Source organism: Gymnoscopelus microlampas (assembly GCF_963454915.1).
Source record: "Gymnoscopelus microlampas genome assembly, chromosome: 9".
NCBI lineage: Eukaryota > Metazoa > Chordata > Actinopteri > Myctophiformes > Myctophidae > Gymnoscopelus > Gymnoscopelus microlampas.
The window spans coordinates 41,568,760-41,578,034 of record NC_139946.1 but is presented as its reverse complement, the minus strand read 5'-3'; the positions used below and the strand labels follow the sequence as shown (position 1 = coordinate 41,578,034).

Below are 9,275 nucleotides of genomic sequence, written 5' to 3'. Positions count from 1 at the left end.
CATACTTATAGGCTATTGTAAAAAACAAAACAATGCTTGTAAATCACCTGACCAGCTCACACTAAATTATTAATCTGTGAATGACAATGACAGCAGAACACGGGCAAATGCATAAATCAGTTCACAAAAAAATGGTTCTCCACAGAACAAGTTACAATTATCCAAATGAATGACAGTCCGCACGACAGTAACACTTTCACCGCACGGAAATGACCATGATCGTTGAACTGTGGGCAAATAAAGTGCCATTACTAACAGCCTAAAAGGTGTTGACTGGCAATTCGAGTGAAGGGGCCATAAAAGCTGTCATGAATGCACACTTAAGTGAATTATAATGGCCCTTCACAAGACAATCGTCTAGTTGGAAGTAGAGTAATTCAATAGACCACTGCAAATGAACTGAATTTGAACGTGCGGCAAAAATCTTGGTACCGCGTCCTCTTTCGTTCATGAAGGACAATGAAGAACACTGTAATATCAAACATTAGCCTAAATACTGCACAGTAGAGCATTCACAGAAGCACCACAATGCTTCAGATATATACAGCGATTTGATGAAATAATCTAACCTCTCAACACAGTGACCCAGAACAGAAGGCCAGTTGGCAAATTTCATGACCTTTAAAAGAAAAATCCTTGTCAAAGCAGGTGTGTAATTAAAACAAAAATTGTGGTCATCAGTCTGGAAAAGGGTCTGTACAGCTAATTAATGTCTGAAAAGCCAATTTGTTAGTGATGTTAGATTTGGATTCAACAGCAGCTCAGAGATGGAGGGGGTCTCCACAGCAGCTGGACACACAGGAGGAATCCAATGTCTGCGTTAAGTGTGACCTCGGGATGGAGAGAGACAGAGAGGAGACTCACAAAGTTAAGAGTTATGTGCTACAGAAAGGCACAGAAGAGAAGGGAAGAGGAGAGGTGGAGGAATAGAGAAGAAAATGGCATGGGGAAAAAATGCCCGCTTTGAGGATAAGGGGGGGAGGAAGAGTGAAATATAGATACAGTCATACAGTTGAGTACAGTAATTACAATATTATCGTATTGATATTGATATCGTATTTGGTCCAAAAAAAGGAAATTAGATTTTGTCCATATAGCCCAGCCCTATTTTCACACCAGCTCTGTCTCTTCCTGTCCTCATGGTATCTCATTGTGGTTCATGTTTTACCCTCCATGTCTCTGTTGTCGGAGCTCCACTGCTCTCTTCTCTGAGCAACAGCTACAATTGGACTTTCGAGGCTTCAGGTCAGGCTTTGTGACATTTTCTCTGTCCCACGCTCTCTTTTTGCCTCACCTGAACTCCTACACTCCCCTGACTCACTTGACTGACTGACCGGTTGGCTGGCTGGCCAACTGACTGGAAAACTAATGGTCTCACTGGCTCATCCAACACCCTCATAAATGCATTTGAGGAGAGCTGCTTTGTCTCCTCTCCTTTGAGTTTTCAAAGTAACCCAAAAGTAATTGAAAGTAATTGCTAGATTACTAGAGTAAGCATGTAGCATCTACCAGGTTTAAAGCACATTTCCCTGCCCTGTGTGCAATAGGTTCTGTTAACATATTTCGCACTGGCCCTCATTCAAAGGGTGCAAGTACGCTAAGGAAGGGGGGGAGGCAACAAGAGGTTTGCATCTGATCTGTTCATCAGATCATTATTTCCTGTATCTGTGTCATGTGGGTTTGGGAGACCAGAAGTCAACACACTCGCGAGATCTAGCAACACTGATCATAAGACATTAGAGAGTTTCGTACAAGTGGCAAGGCGTAGGATTGTGTACCTTAGCTATACAGTATATCAAAGATATTTGATAATAATTAGGATGGGTAAATGCAGATAACAAATTTCATGTATGTGCAAATGTAGTGACAAAAAAATATCTCAAAGGATTGGACCAAGGGGCAAGGCTGAGATATTTACTATGAGGCCAACCCGGATGTTTAGTAAATGTCCAGCGAGAGGCGCTGTTTCACCCGTGCCGACCTGTGAGTTCAGAAAGAATTTATTTTAACGCAAGCCAATGGGTTTTTACCAACTTTCAGACTCGATTTTCTTACTGTAATAAAAATTGTCATAAATTCTATATTAGGGTTGTCCGATATTGGCTTTTTTACCGATAACCGATATACCGATATTGTCCAACTCTTAATTACCGATACCGATATCAACCGATACCGATATATGCGGGGATTATTGTGATTAGGGTAAGCTCAAATTTCATATCACACACACCATTTACAGTAAAAACTCCTGTAACTTATTTATAAAGCAAAAAAAAAAAAAAAAAAAAAAAAAACTTTTTTTTTTTTTCAAAAACCGATACCGATATTTTCCCGATATCAATTTTTATGCTAATATCGGCCGATAATATCGGGAGGCCGATAAAATCGGACATCCCTATTCTATATGCTTCCAGTCGCTAGTTTAAAGTCTCCTTTCAATCATCAGGATATGCGTTTTGCTAAATTATGGTTCTATTTATTATAAAATTGACGATAAAGTAGGCTATTCTCTAGGAGGGGCGGGATGATTTGATTGACACGCTACACAACCAATAGCATTCATTCCCCGCCCCCCGCTCTTGATTGACAAGTTACCCAACCAATAATGGTCTGAACTCATTCTGACGCGTAGTGAAACATGGCGGACCTACAGTCTGCAGCAAAGGATTCATTTTCGGTCTGTAGAAAGCAGCGGAGGGGGTTTGTCCATCTCATTTATACAGTCTATGGATTGGACGCACGCACACATGCACCCACCCACACACACACACACACACACACACACACACACACACACACACACACACACACACACACACACACACACACACACACACACACACACACACACACACACACACACACACACACACACACACACACACAGTTGTATTGTAGAAATATTGTCTGGTCGGGATGAGCAGGCAGAAGAGAGTGTGAAATAACAACCTCTAACTACATAACTACACATTTACCTCTTCTCCCGGGTGCGGGAGACTAGTAGGGAATGAAAGAGACTAGTGTGAAAGAGGAGTCATGCTTTCTACTAAATCTGGGACTCAGACTTGGTGGAGAATGAGGGGGAAAGGGATAGGAGAGGATAGCAGAGGGTGATGGTCGATTTTCTTGGAGGGAAATAAGGCATTTTTCTGGCAGAACAAGCTTTTTCATGGGCCCTCGCTGAATGGACGTGTGCAGTCAGTGCGACTACACACGCACGGTACGCACACATGCAAATAATACACGGATGCACTTAGCACAAACACCAGTGACTCAACAGTCAGTCACATACAGACATTCTCAGACACGTGCACACACACAGCAGTCAGTGCATCTCGCAGCTCACATGGGAGCGAGTAAAAAGCCAGAAGCCTCTTGATGTGCTGTGTGCTAAAACCTCTCTTCACACTCACATCAAGCAAATGCAAATTGCCAAGCTTGGATGGCGGATGTACTGTACAGATAGACACATGGAGAGAGAGACACACACACACGTACAGGCAAACAGGCACACATCAAAGCCCATTTGTGTCATCTGCCAGGTCTGTCTGAGTAATAGAGCAATGCAACCATCAAAAAGGCATAAGACATTGGGTGCCTCAGTGGCTCACTTGGGTGAGTACCCCATAAATAAGTCTATAGCCCATTTCCTCCGCTGGCCCGGGTTCTAATCCAACCCGAGGCTCTTTTCTGCACGTCATCCCTTCTATCTCTGGACTGCATTTCCTGCCTCTCAGTTCACTGTCTATTAAAATAAGGCAGAAAAAATAGTGTAGACAGTTGGAGACAAAGCAGGCACATTTCAAGGATAAGCCAGAGGATCTTTTCAAAAGAGAAAAAAAATGGAATAGCCAACCAGACAAAAGTTCTGCAGAGTAACCTGACCAGCAACAACAGTTTAAACCACATTACCTTCCCACCCTTCGACCTCTCCAAGTCCAAAAGCTCCCTTCACCATGGGTGAAAAGTTAGTCAAGCCTTCAGTTGTGGATGCATGCCGTGAGGTTTTCGGCCAAGCTGCTGCTGCAAAGGTTAGCGAAATCCCCCTGTCTCCCAGATGTTGGACGGTTGTATGTTTTTTGCCCTTCATTTAGATGAGAGCACTGACATGTCCATTGCAGGATTGCTGCTTGTTTATATTCGCTATACAGTATGTATGATGGACGTCTTAAAGATGATTTCCTTTTATGTGAACCATATTGTCCTTGAACACAACATATTCCATACCATGGATGATGAATACCTGAATGATAACAAGTTTATGTGGGAGAAGCACAGATAAATAATCATCAATAATAATATATCAATAATATATATAATATAAGTAATTCATGCAATTTCCAACATATTGGGCAACTACAGTAAATAGCAAAAACATGGTTACTGTAAATGGAACAAGCTACAACTCAACTAATTGGGGATGGGTATCGTTTGGGTTTTAGCCAATACCGGTGCTAAACTGGTACTTTTAAAATGGTGCAGGTGCCTATAAACATTCCCAAAACATTGCCAGAAAAACAAACAAAAGACAAAAAAAACTGTCAATAACATTAATGGCATTTTTTTTTAATAATATAAATTACAGTGGAAATATAATACAGGCAACAAGCAGAATAAAACAAAACTTATATTCCATTCTTCATAACAGTGTTACATTTAGTTGACTAAGACTATCTATCTACTACATGCTATTTATTCGACCAAGACTAGGACTCGACAATTTCAGATGACTAAAATAGGACTAAAACTAAATGGCGTGTTATTCAAAAGACTAAAACTAAGACTCAGAATTTGCTGTCAAAATTAACACTGCTTCATAATAATACAATTAAAAGGCATATAGCGTAACAAATGAAAAAAACAAAACAGGTGGACATAAATGTCCATCGGCATTCCAGAGCTCAAACGGCCAACATTGGGTTGGGTTGTATTGCACACATTTTGTGCAATACAACCCAACCCAGGTCTGTCTCAATTCAGGGGTTGCAGCCTTCAAGTGCGGATTTTAAGGGCGATGACGTCACAGTGGCGCGCCAAGTGCTGTCCCATTTCGAAGACCCCTTCAAATCCACCCTTCGAATGTGCCCTACTTTCCCCCTTTTCCAAGCGTACACGCGATGTACGCTTCAAGCACTTCGGTGAACAGCCGAGTCCCACAATGCAACGCGAACTGAGCTGAGGGCTGGAAATTTTTCTGAGCGGCCGCCATCTTTTTCACCGCTATAAATTCTCGTCCATCTAAACTTCTAAAACTCTCTCTAACTTCTTTTTTGTGCCACGGAATTTACTTTTAAGATGTTTTAGGATAGCATTAAGTTGTTTAAACTTCATATATGTGGTGATACTATTTAAAAATAAGAATTCAGAGAACCGTCCCGTCGGGTCCTGGGGCGGCCAGTGAAACTCACGTAGCCGTCTAATGCAACCTGTTTTCGGCCTGACTCTTCCAAACATGCCGTTGCTCCCACGGTTGTCCGTGGAACGAACTTGGAGCCAGCCTGAACCAGCGGACCAAAGCTGTAAGTTTTAAAACCTTTTAAAAGTGTTGTTGTGTCACGGAATGTACTTTTAATATTTTTTAGGATAGTATGTAGTTGTTTAAACTTCATATAGGGTTTAAACAACCCCCCCCCCCCCCCCGCCCGCCCCGAGATAGTCAGTGGTAAACATTACTGAGATTATACGGCTGGTGTAATTGTTGTGTTTAAGCATGATATGTAGTGGGTTGTATGTCACGAGTCCGACTAGTATTTGGTTTAAATTTTGTTAATGGTCAAATTCAGCTGTGGATTAACTGTGGTCGTTAGTAGCGTAAGAGCCCATTTTGAGTAATGTTTTTATTGCATTCAACAGTGGAGGAAGACCCCATTGATACTGGCCCCAGCCCCCAGTGCCCCGGAATTTAATTTCAAATGTAAGTACCGTGTGTGTGTGTGTGTGTGTGTGTGTGTGTGTGTGTGCGCGCAGTGGTGGGAAAAGTACTCAAACGTTTTACTTAAGTAAAAGTATCAATACTGCAATGTAGAAGTACTTTGTTACAAGTAAAAGTCCGGAATTAAAAATGTACTAAATGATCATATTTGAACTGGGGACCCCCCACCCTGACAGGCTCTTGGAATTGTAGGAGTAGAGGCATAACATTTTTTTTACTCGGTTCCACAGATAAATATTGTGAAAATAGCAGATCTACAAGCTTGTAGATCAGCTATTTTTTTTTAATAGTATAGTTTATTTTCCTCTTTTTTTTAAACGTCTTAAAAGTCTTAAAACTGTCACTTTACTGTCATCTGGGGACCCCCCAAAAAGCATGCAGGTTGAGAACCACTGATTTAGACCCTGAAGTGTATGATCAGTGTTGCCAGCTTTTGTGAGAGAAATAAGCAACCAGGTCTCTGAAAACGGGTCTATGAAAAGCGACTATAGACCACATGAGCACTTTAAACCTATATACCTATTTGAAAATAGCCGATGCATCTTTGGGGTCCATTAGCTCTAGTCGTTAGAAGGAGTTGGAGAACTCCTTCTAACACTAGTATGGACCAGTCCAGAGCTAAGGGGTCCATGACATGAAAATATTTGAGAACCACTGCTGGTTTAAATAATAATAAAAAAAATGTGGAAGCAAGCCCAAATATACAACTACACTTTAGAAACAGGCCCAATATTTACAAGCAATAAACAAAAAAAGAAGCCCAAAGTCGCTTATAATAATCGTACATGGCAACACTGTATGATAATGATTTGCTGCAGTTCAACGGTGAAACAGACGACCTAAGCTCACAGCATGTCACAGATGCGACGTGTTGTGAGCTTTCAGATCTGCGATTTCAAGCAACACCCACAGCCATTCAAAAACATCAGAACGACCTACTATGGAATGCAGTTGGGTCTCTCACCCTCAGAAAGTTGTGTTAGCCTATTAATGTTGATGAGGACAGGAGACGATTGATTTTGAATAGCTAACGCTAGCTTTTAGGTTAACTGTATTATCCAGAGGGCCATGTAGGCTGACACAGTTGGACAGGACTGCACAGTGCGTGTTTGATGCACTATTTACATTGCTCGCTTTTAACTTATCTTATGTAAGCCAATTCTAGTCTCACCATTGTGGTTGAAACTTTCTCTCCCTCTTTTTCATCTCATTCTGCTTTTCACTCTGGCAACTTTTTTTCTGTATTTGTTTTTACCTGGTGTTTGACCGAATACTGGTGGTTTTTACATTTTGAAAATGAACGAGGGGGTCCAAGGATGACGGGGAAAGGCTCTTCTGTGAGCCTGCCCTGCTCGAGTTTACAGATATGTTAACAGAACACAGTAGTACAGGGAAATGATGTGAAATTATTAGATGTTAATGTTTTGATTTTATTTTCAAGGCATTATTTTCACTGGCCCCACCGGGCAAGTGCTTGTTGCATTCTGCTGGTCCTGACGGGTTTAAAAAGTACATCCGGGCCATTTATAATGTCGACCCCTGAATTCATAATAATAATAATGTACCCCCCCCCCCCCCCCCCATTCATATAATTTCAGGTCATAACAGCATGTGCAGTCCTCCACAACATCTGCATGGATGCTGGTGATATTAATTTGTGACCCCAGAGGATGAGGGGGAGAGGGTGTCTGAGGCAGTCAGTGGCGATCTGTGGCGGGAGCAGCTGACTGCGGAGGTGTCTGGCCTGGAGGAGGTGCCCATGGACCATGACTATTAAGTACAGGCAAGTAGAACAAATGTATATATCTACTGATTCCCATTTACTTAAAAATGTTTTGTATGTTTACCTTAGGAAACGTTTGTAATAGGTTTGCTATTCTTGCCTCTTTCTAAAACCATCCACAGTGACATGGCAGCCGTCTATTGGGTCAGCCTTGCAAACCCAACTGATGAACGATGCGGTGGACAGTGGACCACCCCAGATGATGCTCTACTTGCTACCTCGAGGACACCAGGGTCTTCATATGTTGCACCCCATCCGTTTCACTGTTCCTGGTTGAGAAGGTCTAACAACACTGACAGGGACTCCCTGTTTAGCCCAGAAAAAGACTGTGTACCCTCATCATTAGAAAATGTTAACATTGATAGTGTTTATATGAAATGTGTTTTTAATTAGAGTTTCACAGAAGGCACTTTACTGTAATGTTTCCCTGCATTTGAAATAAAATCAATTTGCACTGTTTGAATTGTGTTGGACTAATATGATCATATCATGTAGCTGGAATAATTAACATGTTTACTTAAGTAACATTTTGAGGTATTTGTACTTTACTTGAGTATTTCCAATTTCCAATACTTTCACTTCTACTCCACTACATCTCGGAGGCAAATATTGTACTTTTACTCCACTACATTTGATAGAGTTAATCTTGTTGATAATAATTTGTCAAGTGTCAGAAACCTGCTTGAAATGTCATCTCTGATATAATATGCTTCTATTTCTCCTATTCTACTTCTGTGCAAGGCCGCTGAGCTGGCTCTGTTTGAGATAACACTCTCTCCTTAGAGTCCCACTAACTTTGTTTTGCTCTGATGGGTTCAGCCTGGTATGTTAACCATAACACTAGGAGGTTAATCTCGGACTGTTTTCAGAACAATACATCTCGGTGTTCTTCTCTACGATAACCATTCTTTTCAGTGCCACACAGTGACCACTGACCACTGACCGGTCAGAGATGTCACACCATCATCATCTACCATCCTCATCTTCATCATCTTCATGGCTGCCTGTATTAGAGTCTTCTTTCCTATGTTGCCGTTATGAAAGTGTCTGGTACTTTGTGTGGGTGATAAGGAAAAAAACAGCTCTATCAACATTTATTTTAAAACTTTAGTTACTAGTATACTTTGCAGATAAATTATGATATAATGAAACACACATTAACCACTTTAACACTATTTTAGACTATTTCAAAATAGCCGATCTACAAGCTCACAAGCTTGTAGATCGGCTATTTTCAAATAGTACTTTTACTTTTGGTACTTTAAGTACATTTTGATGCCAATACTTTTGTACTTTTACTCAAGTAAATGTTTAATTCTGGACTTTTACTTGTAACAGAGTATTTTTATATTGCAGTATTGGTAGTATATACCTTCAAAAACTGTTCAAAACAGCGTATCTGATACGTTGATACGCATCTGATATGCTGCACCCAGGAGTGGCTGCTGGCTGGGCTTGGAAAAAAATGTCCGCACATTTTCCACTTTACATGTTTCTTACCCCTTTTTGCACATCGTATCCAAAAAGTAAAGGTATTCTGAAATGCTCACAGATGTTTGA

At 41.0% G+C, this 9,275-nt stretch overlaps 1 long non-coding RNA gene across 1 annotated transcript; it reads left to right on the top strand.

The window, feature by feature from the left end:
- The first annotated feature begins 5,209 nt into the window (after window positions 1-5,209).
- On the top strand, window positions 5,210-8,174 carry LOC311052130. Its single transcript, XR_014601475.1, has 4 exons — window positions 5,210-5,519; window positions 5,854-5,914; window positions 7,531-7,715; window positions 7,838-8,174. It is a non-coding gene; the product is annotated as an uncharacterized lncRNA (long non-coding RNA).
- Window positions 8,175-9,275: the final 1,101 nt, after the last annotated feature.